Source organism: Pinus tabuliformis, chromosome 5_2 (assembly GCF_031772625.1).
Source record: "Pinus tabuliformis cultivar Carrire ecotype Pingquan chromosome 5_2, CPIR1, whole genome shotgun sequence".
NCBI lineage: Eukaryota > Viridiplantae > Streptophyta > Pinopsida > Pinales > Pinaceae > Pinus > Pinus tabuliformis.
The window spans coordinates 1,020,247,587-1,020,264,730 of record NC_142306.1 but is presented as its reverse complement, the minus strand read 5'-3'; positions in this window follow the sequence as shown (position 1 = coordinate 1,020,264,730).

The window sequence follows — 17,144 nt, the reverse complement described above, 5'->3', positions numbered from 1 at the left end:
AGGGATATGACTAGGCTCTCCCTCTGTTTCCTGAGCTAGGGTTTTGACATAAATTTTAGTTTGACCTCTCCTTTGCCTTTTGGGTGCAGGGTTTCTCATATTTCTTTGTCTCAATTGTTCCACCTGCTTGTTCAACTCATGAGTATATAGTATCTTTATCAGGCCATGATGACATATGTCATGAGGTAACAACTCAGGTTTGGTTCTAGCTTTGGTAGACATTTTCAACAGACTTTGATGAAGAAAATAAGGCAAATTCATTTTACTAAAACCTGCTAAATGACACAAAAACCTCATGTGATATAAATAAAATTTAGAGTACCTTCCTTCACAGGTGAAGAAGAGTTGCATAGTCTTTAGAGCGCTAGACCATTCAGGTTTCAACATGTTCTAGGGTACTCCTACATTCCAGTCTTGGTCTTGACAATCCCCCTTCAAGAAAAAGTTCAGGTCCACATTCTGTAGTGTCTGCTTTTTAAACCATCTTTAGCCCTCACTAGACAAACTCGTGGCCTCTGTAATGGATTCCTCGGTGACTGGAAACTATAGGGTTCTTATTCATGTTGTGCTGCCATCAAAAGAATATATAAAGTCATGACACCAACTCAGGTTATGTCCATTGAAGCGATGAAAGACTGATTCCCAACTTGCATTTCAGAACAATGACAACATTTCTAGATAAACCTAAAAATACATTCCATCCAACTCAAAATCTTTTACATGGCCCAATCTTCCCATCTTGCAAATGCTTTGACACTGTAAATTATTCCACAAACTTGAATCCTCCTGACCAGGCGTTGTAAACCCTTCCACAACCTTCCTGCACATTGCAAATGGTTTTCAGGGAGCGCTGGAAATTACTGTTTAGGGAAAACTATGTGTTTTAGGGTTTGATTTTAAACTTCTTTATTGGGCTTCAAAATGCTACTAAATGTCACATCAAGGATAAAAAGGGATAAAACTTTGTGAAAAAACACTTAGGCATTTGAAATGATAGGGCTAGTAGCTTGAAAACCTAAGTTTTAATTTTTCTTATGAACGCTATGAAAATATTTTGTAGCACTAGTTGTAGGCTGACTTCGTAGCAAGAGCTTAGGGAAAGCTTAGGGTTAGGTGAAGTAACTTGTTTTGACATGTTCCTAGGCTTATATAGCAATTTTCACACAAAAATTTGAAAGACCCTTACACCCCTTTCACAATTGACTGCAAATCATAGCCTGTAAACCTTTAGGAAATATACAAACTTGGTGCTAACAATAACCATGATGTAGCTTCACCATTACCAAACTTAGAAAAAATAAAAGAATTAAAACTAACTATAACAATTAACCAATAAAAACTCCTACATAGAACAACTATAACAATTAGTCAATAAAAACTCTTACATTAAACATAACCTATAAAAACTCTTACCTAAAACATTGGAAGTATTAGAAAATACTAAAGTTAACACATCAAATTTGTTATTCAAACATTTTTTAAACAAAATCTAAAAGTAAAATTTGTAAGCCAAATTTTATTAAACTATTTTATAAAATTTTATAATTTTTAATAATATAAATAATTTTATTTCCTACTCATTTACAAATGTATAATAATATTTTTTATAAATTAAATTTATAAATTTAACATTACCTTGTTACATAACAAAAAAAAATAAAATTGTAAGCTAAATTTTACTAAACTATTTTATAAAATTAATAATATAAATAATTTTATTTCTTACACATCCTAACAAATCTATAATGATATTTTTATAAATAAAATTTATAAATTTAACAACTTTGTTACACAACAAAACATCATGATTCCCATAAGCCAAAAACAACTTCATAATGATTGATAAATAAAATTTATGAATCTGACATTACCAAATTTGTAAAGAAAACCTGCCTACAATATACAATAGGCATTCCCATTGGGCCAAAACAACTTAATTAAAATTGGAGTTATTTAGTGCGATTTTTTGAGAACTTTTCTCGTGAGTTTTTCCAGTCTAATTTCTCTAAAATCCTGCAAAAATTTATTGAAATTACAAGTTTGATGGGTAACCCTGCACAATCCAAGTGTCCTAAGGATTTTTCAGGGTGTTAAATCCATATATACAATCAACACAAACGTGTCTTTCCCGCACCAGAAAGTCCAAAAAATCCTACTAAAAACAACTCCATTAAAATTTATAAATCTGACATTAAAGCCTAATAATAAAACGAGCCGGTTTAAAATCCCAGTGGTGGAGATGCGATGGGTGGTACCAATTAGGTGGTGAAGGACCCACCGGTGAGTACGCATGCTGAAATGAAATGGGTGGGATTTTTCATTGTCCAACTATCATCTGCCAGGCGGGCCCGGGACCTTGTGCCGTACAGTCACAGCGGCGCATGCCATGACCCGTCGCTATAACAATGACACCATCCCACTGTCTTCGAACTAAAAATTCAAACACTTCCTATATCCAACTTTGCTAGTTTCGCCACATCCGATGGAAGCGCCCTTTACAAACATAAACATACTTTACTTTACTTTACTCGGCAGGAGCAGGCAACCAGAAAAGGACCCGCAGGCTGAAACTATCCACCTCTAACGGCTAACTAATAGTATATTTCCGCAGCTTCACAATCTCAGTTTCCTGAAACTAATGGCTGAGATATACTTGGAATCTCTTTCATGCAGCTTGTACAGAAAGCGTCACATTCACAATCACATTCTTTACTTGAGATGGCATTCTTTTTATTTTTTCCTTCTGGATTTAGTATTTTGTTAACTGTCGCTTCCCAACTTACATATTCATATTCCTATGTTCATATATTACGCAGACAATGACGACAGCACACACCCAGATTCTCGCCGCATCAGGCACGGCCGGCCAGCCAGCCAGCTTTTTTGCATGGTCTGCATCACTCAATAAAATCTCAAGGCCCAATGGTCTACCGCATGTAATGTTTTCAATAAAATCTCCAGATCCAATGGCCCATCGGGAAACCCCACCGCGTCTTACTATTTATTGGCCAGCAAAGTACAGGTTTCTTCCTTTATAGCGAGCCAAGAAATATATACACATTACATATATAATAAACCTTAAGTTGGTGGGAGTTCAGCATCACACATTTAATGAGAGGAACAGCTAACGCAAGTGGAGATGTGAATGTTTATGGAATTGGGTATCCGTGAAGCAGACGGAAATTTTAATTTCTTGGTCGGTTTTTTAGTTGGATTTTGACCGATAGTTGCATGTGAATGTTAGGGTTTGTCGAGTTATTTGCTACAACAAACAAACAATGGCCTGCAACTGGATCGCTGTGTGTGATCGAAACGAACCAGTAAAGTTTAGGTATAGCCACAAAAATCAAAAAGGAATATATGTGTGTTGTTTTAATGTACGCTCTGTCTTTTTCTCCGACCCTTCCTCTGACAAGGATTTTAAATGGACCTGTGAGTCTGTGTATGACGTTACAAACCACTTTTTCCCACTTTCTCCCCCGCAATCTTTGTGTTATAAGTACATCCATATCATTCAAATGCCTAATGAATTCATTTAGACCACAACCAGAAATAAGTGGCTCTCAGTCCTGTACTCTAATGTCTTGTCAGTCTCATTCATTTGGCTCTTTGACAGCACTGCCACTATAGAAAGGCTGGAAACATTATGGCTCTTCTCTTCTCTTCATTACTTGGAGTAACGGAACAAATTAGTTGAGATACTCACAGCAGTTTCAGCGTCCATGGAACGTGGAACCATTATGGCACTTCATTAGGTACCTCGAGTATTGGAACACTTTCGGTTGTCAACAGTTTCCCATGGTTGCAACTTTGCCACTTTTGCTGGTTGTTATAGATGTGTAAATTTTGGTGGAGTTGTACATTCCATACATCGTTTTCGGTGTGTATTCAAATGCTAAATTAACGTTGTATTGCAAAACATTTTAAGGTTCCAGTTGCATAGTTTTGGTTTCCAAATTTTGTAGCCTAGTTATGCTATTTGGTGGCACTATTTTTCTGTCTGCATTTTGTTGCAGGTGCACATTTTTATGACAAGATAGATATAACTGGATGGACAATTAAGAAAAGAAAGTTTTTAGAATTTTTTTATTTTAGCCATTTATATTTTTTGCTATATTTTTTTTTTTACATTAATTGGTTCATATTCATATATATATATGAACTATATTTATATCAAGATGAATCACATTAATTAGTTTGAAAGGTCCACCAAATAATAATAATATGATTAATCTTAAAGACATTCATGTTTACAATATAGATCACAAATACTTAAATCTAACAATAAAATTATTATTAAACAAAATATAAATAAATAAAACAAAATAGTAAATTATATAGGTTTAATATTAAAGATTTTCATTTTAATATTTAAAAAATAATAACTAAAAATATTATTACATAAAATATAAATAAATAAAACAATATAACAAAATAATAAATTATATATATGTTTAATATTAAAGATTTAAATATTATAGTTTACATAATACCTTTTAATACAACTCTTACTAATTTGTATATATTTAATCCACAAAAATTGTAACATCATAATTTACATAATATTTTATAATACAATTATTACTAATCTAATTATCCCATAAATTAGTAAATTAAAAAAGAGTTGTCTTTAGTGGGATTTTTTAGACGCAATGTAAAATTTGAGATGAAATCTTGTTTTGTCTCATTTAAATTGGTTTTTTGACTATATATAGATTCAACACCCTAAAAAACCCCTAAAACACTTTGATACAAACCCACTAAAAACTACTAAAAAAATCTAACTAATAACAATTTGAATTAAAAATATTATTAAATATAATAAAATAATCTATTATTTTTTATTTAAATTAATTTGAAATTATTATTTAATACTATATTTTTAATAATTAAAATGAAATATTATCATAAAAACAACACCAATTCAAATAATATAAAGTCCCTTCTCTATATATCAGCAGGTGTTCAACATCATAGAGTGTATGGTTGCTATATTCTTTCCTTAACATGTATATATTAATAATATAGTCATTTTTTTATATTATTATATAAAGGCATCTATTTGTGTATGAGAAGGTAGTATTTAACATCGGAAAGTGTAGGTTACTTTACTCTTTCCAGCCATATATTTATATATTAAGTGTGTTTAACATCGGAGAGTATAGGTTATTTTACTCTTTCCTTGACATGCTTTGTGGGACACTCAATTATGAATCAAGGCTTATAGAGTAACATGGATCCACACTATTTTTATGGGAAATAATTTTAACTCAACTTGCATACTAAAATAGATGGAGATTGTTGCTTTGTATTATATATAATTTTGCCTTATTCTAATAGAGATTTTAATGATTAGTAGTCACTTAATAAATAATCTCCTTTTTTTTCATTTCCTCAAATTTTATATATACTCACAATAATTTGTTATTTCCTTACTCTATTATTTATATACCATTCAAACTTTTGATAAATAAATAATGGAAAATAATTGTGGTATGCTTTATACTTTTCACGATAAATTATTATTTCCCTATCATATTATTTATATATCATACAAATTTTTTGATAAATAAGTTAGTTCTAATCGTTGTTAATAATTAATTAGTTATCCTATATAATTTTATATTACTTAAATAATTGTTGCATGACTTTTTTTAATGTGTGGTTTTATAAAGTATTTGTTTTGATATGATTTTTTTAATTTATCAAAATGAGTTTTTTAAATTCACATTATTAGCCAACAAATGTAGCTTATCATCACTTTGTTAGTTAGAAACATTTGCTCACTTTGTTAGTTACAAACATTTGCTTAAAAAATTCATTGTGATAAATCCTAAACAATCGGGTCAAAATTTATTAATCATTATATAATAATGAATAATATGATGTATTAAATTAATTATGGTAATCCATTAGTTATATAAATATTTATTTAAATATACATTTATTTAAATTTATTTATTATTAATATTTATAATTGTTTTTATTTTAAAATTTTAATAATACATATTATAGTTTTTTAATAATTAAAAAATAAAAATAAATTTAAATTAATGATGATAATAATGATGATGGTGGTTAACGTCCACTGAGACCAAACTTTGGTCTATCGGACCTAAAGAAACAAATTATTTAGTTTGATTTAAGATTTTATTCCTATGCTCAAAAAGCTTGGAGAGAAGCTTCTCGAGCTCACTATAATTTTGACATCGTAAAAGGCTAGGAAGGTCAATATTGAAACAAAGATTATGAAATTGAGATCTAATGTGGTTGTACGCGGGGCACTCTAAGAGGAAGTGGTTTTCATCCTCGATGTTCCTATTCTCACAGAGATGGCATATCCTTTCCATCTATGGTGTTTTAGGAACTGCCCAACGACCTGTTTCACTATGGAGCTCATGAGAATTTGTTCTAATCTTCGCTATATTAATTTTCTTCTTTGAGCTAGTTAAAACAGAGAGATATTTTTGATCTTCTAGGGTGGGGTTGATGACCTTCTTATAATAACTTAATTTTCTTTTAGCTGCTAAATCTTTCTCACACCACTTTTTTTCTTTGAACTTAGAAGTAACAATATTTTTAATGTTATTAATGTTTTTCAATGCATCATTCTCGTTGAACTCCCAATGGTTTAACCAGGCCCTTGTGTCTTTATACCACCCCCGTTCGAGCCTTAGGTGGTTTTGGCTGGAATTTAAAGCTAGCTTAGGAAGTCTATAATTTCCTATGTTATTGAGTTTGTGCTTGTACAACAGAAGCCTAGTCATAGCTAGGCTTTTGATAGGGGAAAGACCTACTTCTATAAGGAGAATAGGATAGGGTGTATTGCTTTTAATTTTCAGGTTATACGTTATAAAATGCTTCTGGATTTGCTCAATCTTTCTCCAGGATTATCTAGAGATGCTGCAACCCCAGACCTCACGTCCATATAAGATAACAGAAGTGACTAAAGTTTCAAATAGGAACTTCTTTTTATCCCACATTACGAGGTTTATCGTTTTACAATTATTTTCAAGACCAAAATAAGCTTTCCACCCCCCATTAATCCTTTTCTCAATGCTATAGTTCAAGTTAAGCTTCTGATGAATATCAATTCCTAGGTACTTGTAAGAATACACTTCCTCCAAGTTATTATTGTCATACATAAAATTAGTGTAAGTGTCCTTCTTGGATTTGATAATCATAACTTTTGTTTTGTCAATGTTAACAGTGATACCCATGATAGAGCAGAAATCCTTAAGAAGCCTAAGTTGCTTATCAAGATCAGATGGGCACCTTGCGAGAAGAACAATATCGTCAGCATAGAGAAGAAGGATGATGACTATCCCAGCTAAGATCGTGCCAGCACATCCTGCTTCCTCTAAATAACCTTCAAGCTTGTCGATGTAAATGCCAAATAGGGTAGGCGAGAGGAGGTAGCCTTGTTTAACTGCAATATTACATTTAATATCTTTCGACCACCCCCTATTGCTTTTTAGCTTGGCAATTACATTCTCATATAGCCTTATAGTGGCAGATGTCAACTCGAAAGGAACCTTTAGCTCTTCTAATCTATTCCAAAGGTTGTTTCTAGGAACCATATTGAAAGCCTTTCTAAAGTCCACAAAGCAACAAAAGAGATTGGATTTATCATTACGACATTCCTCCACAATGCTCCTAAGCATAACGAGGTGGTCTGTTGTTGAGTGATGCCTTCTAAACCCCGTTTGGCCTTTAGCCCGCTTACCTTCACTTTCAAGCCATATGCTCAACTTCTTTTCCAAAATAATACCATATAACTTGGCTAAGAGAGGGCTGATCATAATTGTCCGATAATTAGAGGGGTTATTTGTATCCCCACTTTTAAAAATAGGGATAATGAGGTTCTTAGTCCATGGTTTAGGGAACCCTTGCTTGACCGCTTGATTGAAAAGCTTGTGGATGTGGGGGATGAGGATAGGACCTCCAATTTTTAAGATTTCTGCCTGGTAACCTTCAATGTCCTTAGCTTTCCCATTTGCCAGGTGTTTAATCCCAAAATCAATGTCTTCTAATGAGAAAACTTCTTTCGTTGTGAGCAGGGTTTCAAAGTTATCCATGACATTTGGAGATTCATAAAGCTTTTTAAGATAGGAATTCCAATTGTGTAAAGCAATTTTATTATTATCTTTAGTTTTCCTAGTCAGAATCTGCCTCCAAAATTTCTTAGGAGCTACCTTAGAGAGGTGTACAAGATTCTCTTGTCTTTTACAAATGCACTGCCTCTTTTTCCTTTTAGTTAGGACTTTGTATATTTTTATCTTTCCCATTTTAAGAGATTCATTGACAACCTCCTTAATTGATCTCCTCGCACTTTTACAATCTTTGTCATACCATGGGTTGGTTTTTTTATTTCTTTTATTATTTGAAACTTCAATTGAGAACTTGTTAATAGAATATGAGAGGGTTGTAGTAAAATTGTGATATAGGTCTTTTATGTTGTCTATTCTAGATAAAGGAAGAAAATTGGTTTTTAATTCATTTAGAAAGAGATCATTTTTATTTCTATCAAATATTAAGTTCTTTTGGCTATAAGGATTATTTTCTATTGGATCTCTATGCATGACAAAATTGAGAGTTATAAGTAAAGGCCTATGATCAGAGTCAGGCTCATGGTCGTTTAAGATGTCAAAATTTATTATTTCGTTGTATAAAGGGAGATCGGAAATAACATAGTCTACCACATTGCTACCAAGCCCATGGATGCAGGTTATCTGGCTAGAATTGGGCCACTTCTTTAGACCGTTGCAAATTATGAGATCCTGAGCACTATAGAGCTTGATTAGCTCCGACCCAAACAAATTCTCCCCGAGGTCTTCAGAGCTCCTTTTGTACCTATTAGCCAGAGTAGGGTCTTCGTCTAACCAAAGAGAATTAGGGTTGGAATGATTGCTAAGAATAATAGCTTGGTTGCTTGAAGTTCGAGCATTAAAGTCACATATTAAAAGGATATTACCTTCATTCCTTAGGCTAGAAATATCATTCTCTAAACCATTGTAAGGACTATTTTTATCTAGATTCTTTTTCTTATAGAAGTTAGAATTGATGGGGGGAAAATAACATATTTCTATGTAGGTCTTTTTATTATTAATGTCAGTGATCTCTATCCAACTATATTGGTTGTAAGGGTCGATTTTATAAATCCTAGCATGGGGGGAGATGTTCTTCTTAATGTTACAAGCTATTCCCCAAATGCCTCTATGGGAGGATCGCTTGTTCCAAGTAGACCATAGCGTAAAGCCATCTATGTTAGGGACCTTAGATTCTTTGTGCTCCCAAGTTTCAACAAGAAAAATAATATCAACATCATTTGAGATCCAACTTAGCTTCGGGCCTTTGTTCCATGGAAAGCCTCGACAGTTCCAAGAAAGAATACAGAGCATGTTGAATTGCTATTTATTACTATCTTTTTGGTTTCTATCTCGAATAAAGGCTTTTCTATTTCTGATTATTGCCCATTTTCCTTCCTTCCTAGCTTCTTTTACCTTTTGAACCTCCTTTCTTAATTCTACTTGATCTTCTGGACTGATATCTTCATTTATAAATATTCCCATTCCTTTTAGACTTGAGGTTTTACTAAGTATGTCATACTTATGATCAATAGGGCGCACCTTTATTCGGATTAGTCTTCCTTTATTCTCAGTTAATTTCCCCAACCTTGTTGCTTCTGTGAGACACATTGTTTCAATTTGTAATATATTATGTAATTCTGTCTGGGCTATGGCTAAAGTATCCTCGTCTACCTCCTCTTTTAAACTGAAGATTATAAGGTTCAAGGCCCTTTTGTTATGCTCATGGTCTAATTCTATTAATTTTTTCATTTCATCTTTAATTGGTTTGATATCTAATTTATCTACCACATTATTTAGGGTGAGGTGGCTATTAACTTTTTCTTCTAGTTCTTTAATCATGTCCTTCATTTTAAGACTCTCTAAAGTATCAACATCTCCTTGCTGGGATGTTTGGTTAGTATCTTGGTTTTGTTTTTCTATAACCTGCAACCTAGTCTCCATTGCCACCATTTTATTCTCCAATAGTTCTATTTTATTTTCTATTTGTTTTTGGATCGTGTCTTCAAGAGATGCAAATTTATTTTCCAGCATGACTTCTAACTCTTTTTGTAGCTTGACTTCTCTTTCTTCTCTACGTTTCTCTAAAGACTCTATATACTCATAAAGGCCTTGTAGAGTAACTGTGCTAGGTCTGCCTTTGGTAATCTTTGGTAGCTGTGGTGAAATATTCATACTTGAAAATATATGAGAAAATATGTATTAGAAAAAGATAAGGAATGTGTGCACCTGATATCAGCAAACTTGACTGCAGATCGCACTTGCCCCGGATTGGATTGATCGCAGATCTAAAGGTAATAATTTACCTACTCTAATGTTATATAATATTAATAAAGGAATATATATATATATATATATATATATATATATATATATATATATATATATAATATTAATTTAATTATATTAATCAATATATCATTTATTAATTATAAATATATGATGATTTTGTTTAGCTTATTTATTAGGAATTTGAATCTTAAATTCCATGCTTTATATAATACTTTATAACATCATTCATTGAATTGTCTCCCTAAACTAATATATAATATTATTTTTATATAAATATTAATTAAATAGTCCATGGAGCATAGAATAAACAATCACAAGGTGTTTTGTTTAAATGCACTATGCAGTGTAAAGATCATTAGTTCTAGGGTGAAAATCTAGTCATGCTAAGGGCTAGTATGACCTAGATTGGATGCAACTCCCAGGTGATTTTGACAGCTTAGATGCCCCTAGTTCATGGCTACTCAAGCCATAAGTTAGGCGTGCCAGTTACTTGAAGACTCCCATAAACTAACAAACAAAAGAATATTAATTAAACAATTTATTTTATTTATTAAATATAATGTATTAGTGAAGTATAAAATTATTATCAAACTTATATTTTTTTTTGTGAATTTAAACTTTCTACTAATTCATTTCAAAGATACATTGTAAAGTGCTGATAAGAAAAAATCTTCCAGCCTCATTCATACTAGACTTATTGGCCAAAAGATAATTGATCCAGATTTAAACAGGAACGCAACAAATTACAGAGATAACCATAAATACAGAGATACAACAGAAATAATACTTCATTTCATTAATGTAAAATACTAAAATATGCTTACAAATAGAAATGGAAATAAACTACCTCGGGCGATGCTAGCTTATCTCTGAGGAGAGATGTGGCGGCTACATGCCTCCGAACTGTCTTACAATGAGGCTCGAAGACCTATTTATTGTTGAGAAACAATGGAAAACCCTAATCATCCAAAACCCTAACCCTAGGAGATGAAGCGCCAAACTATGGGCCCTGTTTTGGGTAAATTAGTACATCAACTTCCTGAGGTCGTAACTTTGGCATACGATCTTTGTTTGACGCGCACAATACCCCGTTAGAAAGATCTATCCGAGGACTACAATTTTGGGATGAGAAACATTGGTCCATGGACCCATGTTGCTCCCATTTTTCCCAAAAAAATGTCGTTTAGGGCCTCAAAACGGTTTCGGAAGTTCAAGACCTGAAAAACTACCAAAAATAGTAAATTGTGCTACAAATAAGGAAATTGAAAAACTAAAAGAAACAATGGTGGGGGTCCAAGTGGAATTGGTGGGTGGCCACCAATATCCACCTGGATCAATAATAGTAGAAGCACATTGTTACCAACAAAAGCAAACTAGGAGACCACATACAAATAGCCCAAAAATACCGTAAGATCCTAAGAACTAGAATACACCCAATTTTCATTCTTGATCTAAGAAGGTTTCCTAGATTTGGATTGTCCGGGCTATTTCCTGGTGGTGGAGGAGGACAAAACACCTCATGGACATGTCCCTCCATATGTTCCATTCTACCTTCTAGATGGTCTAGCCTCTCATGTATTCTTTTTTGGCCTCAATGCAAAGCTACCGATCTGTCCATGGTGTGCCACTGATTATGTTAGAGATCGTTCATGAAACCAATGATTTCATTCATTCATGTTGTCATGGCAATCTCTCACTAGTTGTTCCAATAGAAAAGTCACTTGGAATACGATTTTCCAGAGAGTCAAACGGAGGAGGTAATTATATTCTTCATAGATAATGAACCACCTGTTAATCTAATTCTTCACCTAAATCTTGCATCTCGACTTGATGTTATGCTCCATGACCCCATGGCCCACCACCCCTACGTGCACAATGATGGGTCTCCTAAATAGGTATAAATCAAAGTCCATATCGCCATCCCTTAGCATACATTTTCCTTTCTCTTTGCATTTGATAACACCTTTTTGGATTATAATGTGTTTATTAGGGAGATTAAGGAATATTTATCATATTTTGTGGCCTAACACATTTAATATGTAGGAAAACGAATATTTATTGTGAAAAAGTTCATTAGAGACCAGCTGGAGGAAATGTAGGAGGCTCGTTCCCTACATTAACTTGCCAAACCACTTCGAAGGCTATGGGGCAATTACTACACTTAGTGACTGTGAGAATCTCAAGAGACTAGATCCACCTTTATAAGTATTTTGGAGGGAAGAAACCCTCCTTCCATGGAGGCTTCCCCCTCACTCATTTTGTGTAAATAAAGGATCCCAATAGCTCAGTAGGGTATGCTTTCTGGGAAGCACTTTATTGCCTACAATTTGAGAGTGTTTTAGAGGGTTGAGTACCCTTGGGTTAGCGCCAACCCAAGCAATCTAGTCTGTCTTCCTTGTACATTTTTGTTATGCATCTTTCTTCTTTGTACTTAGTTTAGTAGTAGTTCCTTTTCAAGATGTGCTTATGAGAAAAGTTGCCTTTGTAAATTTGTTAATCGTCTCTGGTGGAAAGTGTGATTGTAGACTTTGTATTGGCAAGCAAAAAAATATAGGTTTTCTTTTGATGTAGTAGTTAGATATTGAATAAACTTCAACTCATACTTTCCTTTCTAGTTTGACTTTATGCAGTTAGTATTGTTAGCGTGCTTTAGATGTTTTGCAAGTTGAGTAATCTTTTTGGTGTGAAGGCCATACTATTGGCTTGTAGGGCAAAGAGCTGTCATTTCCACTTGTACTCCTAACATCAATACTCTCCTTTCATTCTCATCAACTCCTTCAATTAGTTTGCACAGGACAAATTTGTTAGAGGCCATTATTTGCATTCCCTCATTATGAAATATGGGCTCCTAAGGAGTACTAAGCTTAGAAGGGACTCCCAATATCCTTATCCCACCTTCTACCATCCTTTCTCGCCTTCAAATCACCTTCTAAGCCATTGGAATTCTCACGGATTCAATCTTGTAGCAACACAGGGAAATCATATAACATCATATAGCAATCCTGTAGCACTGCGTAGAACCCCTAAAAAATTGAACAAATTTGTCCTTTAAGTTTAATTCTTGCCTCTTAGCCCTTCAAAACATCTCCTAGGCCTTGAAACCAAGCTTGAGGAAGACTATAGACCACTTAGTACCTTTCTTTTCACCCCTTCAACACATTTTTTCAATTAGGGTTAGTGATTGAGTTCATGAATTTAATAACACAAGGACATATTGCATTGTTATTTCTTGAAGCATTTCTCAAGTTTTTCCATCAGAATAGGATATCCTTTGAATGCAATAGTTTATATTTATTTCATGCTATTTACTTTATGCAACTAGGCTAGGTTTATTTCTTTATCAATTATTCTCTGTAATAGGTTAGGGTTTTTATTCCAAGCATTTACATTTCTTGCAAGTACAATAGAACTTCCTTTCATGTAACACATACATTTTTTGTAAGTAAATTAGAATTTCCTTTTATGCAACATTTTCACTTCTTGCAAGTAGATTCATATTTTCTTTTATACAACATTTTTTCATTTCTACAAATTCCAGATCCAGTTTGCAAAATGGTCTTTGTACACCTTGGTTTGATCCACTGCCTTAGAGAAACTTAAGTAGAACTTATCTTACTATGCATACAATATTGTCACCTATTAAGTTTGTGTTTACGGTGCTGTAAATCCATAAACCAAGGGGGTATCCCCAATGTGAATTCCAAATTAAATCTCACACCATTTGGAATAGGAGCCCCATTCATAGTATTGGACCGGTTGCCATATGTTATTATATATTTGCCTTGGATTTAGCTATTAGCAAGAGAGAGAAGCATGTATGTGCCTTTGCAAAAAGAAAGTAAGTGTGTCTAGTGAATTTTCAGTTGTAGGTGTATCAAGGTTATCTTCTACTGTAGAGGGAGGAAAGGTGAGCCTCTAAGAGAGAGGTAATAGTACCACCCTAGTATAGGTGAATACAAGCGAAAAGAGAATCACCTAACATCAAGCATAACAGTCCACATAGATGCAATGATAGTTACAACCATTACAACACATTTTCAATTAGATAAGCACTAAAATAACCAAAAATAGTTCAACTACTTTAATACAGGTGAAAGAAAACATGAATCATAAAAATTCACAGAACAATCTTACAAATATTCACAATCCATGCATGAAAACATGTTGGCCATCAGGCTTTAAGTATTAAGTAAAACGCCAAGATACATGAATACAATGAACATCACTAGCTCTAATAGTGGAGCATTTGGAGCCACAACTTGCTTCGCAAAAGTACTAACTCTGTCTCTATAATGCGTTATGGTAGAATCCAAGGTGAAAATTCCTTTGCTTATACAATGAGGGTGTATATATAACAAATGAGGTGACCATTCACATGTCTTGTGACTCTTGGACTACCCTCATGATTGTTTGACTTCTCCATGACTCTTCGACTTCCTGCATGACTTTTCACATGACATGGACAAATCTTGGACTTCCACCTTTACAATACATTTTCCAATGTTGAATTACATATTCCATAAAATGATGTGGCACATGATGACTGATGACATGACATGACACGACACCAGTGAGATGGACTGCATGATGACATGTCAATGTTAAGTCACATTTTTTTATCGTTTTCTTTGTGTCTTCTTGAAAATATGATGCATGTTCTTCTTCTTCCTCCTCCTTATGACTTGAAGATAAGGAGTCTTCAATGTGGTTTTGATATTCCATTTTCTGTTATAGTCTAGTGTTACTTTGTCTTATTGCGTAATGATCATCTTATCTCCTCAGCTCCTTAGGTGTCTTCTAACATATCCTCCTTCTCCATCTCCTTCTTCATCATATTTCCATAACATGATAGATTATCTCCATCTTCAATCCACTCATGACAAGACGACATCAATCTGATAAACCCCTAGTCTAAGATGTAGCGTGATGATCCACTAACTGATACGGAACTTAGTGGTAGGTTGAGGGAGAGACTCAGTGACTATGCAATTGTGTAGCTCAGATAGTCAAGGGTCAGGCTTGAGCCTTGAGACTCTATAATGTGCAGTTCAGACTTGGATGAAGTAAGAATATTGTGTAGTTGGAGATCTCAAGGAGCTAAGATGAGGGCTTGAGCAATGATTTTTCCCACTGCATAGTTCTAGAAGGCAGAGGAGACCATGTTATTGTGCAAATGTATAGTTCAAGAGCTTGGGATTGAGGATTGAACCTTGAGACTACACAATGTGTAGTACTTACTAGGTAGGAGAGAGAATTTGTGTAGGCTTTTGAGGTCAGAGGTTGAGCTTGAGAATTGTGATTACACAGTGCACAATCATGGAAGGAATGAACTATGCATTGCATAGTTCCAAGAGGAAGGGTTGTATCTTGAGGGCTGAGACTACGGAATGCTCAGTTCAAGAGCACTGGATGAGGCTAGGTTGTCTAGTTAGGAAGTTTCCAAAATTGACTAAGCGTGGGATCTTTGCAACTGATGTGAATAGTGACAAGATTTTATTGTGATCACACACTTACAACACTTAACGACACAACATAGATAATCCAAAACACATGAGAAACATACTTCCATCAGGGCGACAACTTTGCGATAACTTACAACAAGTGCGACACCAAAGATACACTTTGTGACGACCGTGATGACACTTGTGTGAAAATGCTTGAAACTTTTGGAATGAGTGCGATACATGTTTACATGGCAGGTACATATCATTAACATAAATATTACCCCTTGAAAAACACCAAAACTATCTTTGGTGCATTGTGTGACACTCGACATGCCAAATGGTGACATTTACTATATGAAGAGAAAAGAGTGAATGACACTTGCGATACACAAACAATAGTGAAAGCGACACATGCCAGAGTGAAGATAACATGAAAATGAAACTAATTAAAGTGAAAGAAAGAAAAACTGTCAGTCAAAAGCATGAAAACGACACTCACAAAAGTGAAGGTTCCCAAAAGCGACAATTTTAAAAACTCACCAAAATAGAAGTACAAATGCAGCCATAAGTGAGGGACTGTCAATAAAAGTACACACTGACTATCAAAATGGGTTGAACATTGCACATACACTATATTGATGGACTGTTTTATTATCAATCTTGCATAAAAGAATGCGCTCATGAACTTGTTTCAAACTGAGCATGTGTGAGTAAGCGACTTTGACCGATCAAGAAGTGACCACGAAGCGAACGATCGCAAGATCCATAATAGGCTCCAAAATTCAAGTGTAGGTAAAATTTTGGAGGGTGTTTGTCGCAACGGAAACACTTGGCGACACAATGGTAGAACTCCAACTTCGTTGTCTTGGTCAATTATTTCATGCAGGTTCTAGTTCTTGAGGGAGTATTAATTCATCATTTAGATCACCATGATTCCCCACTTATCCTGTGCATAAACATAGTACATTTCATTCCTTTACTCGATTAAACACAAACACAAGATCAACAATCACATGATGTTTCAAATTAGGAGAGGGTAATGAAGTTCGCGAGCTTTCGATTTTCATAGTATAATTTTTCATCTTTGGTGTTGCTCCATTCCTAGAAGGCTTGGAAAGTACCCAACAGAGTTACTTTAGGGAAAAAAAATTCTTTGCTACCAGCAGGCCTGGACAGTACCCTGACAGAGTTGCTTGCTTCACCTCTCTGTGTAGGAAGAATTTCTCTTCTTTCACGTTTATTTATTTATTTTATATAGGAATGTGCATCAACACTTATTTATTTGATGGGTAGAAGAGGCATCCCAGCTTATTGAAAGAAG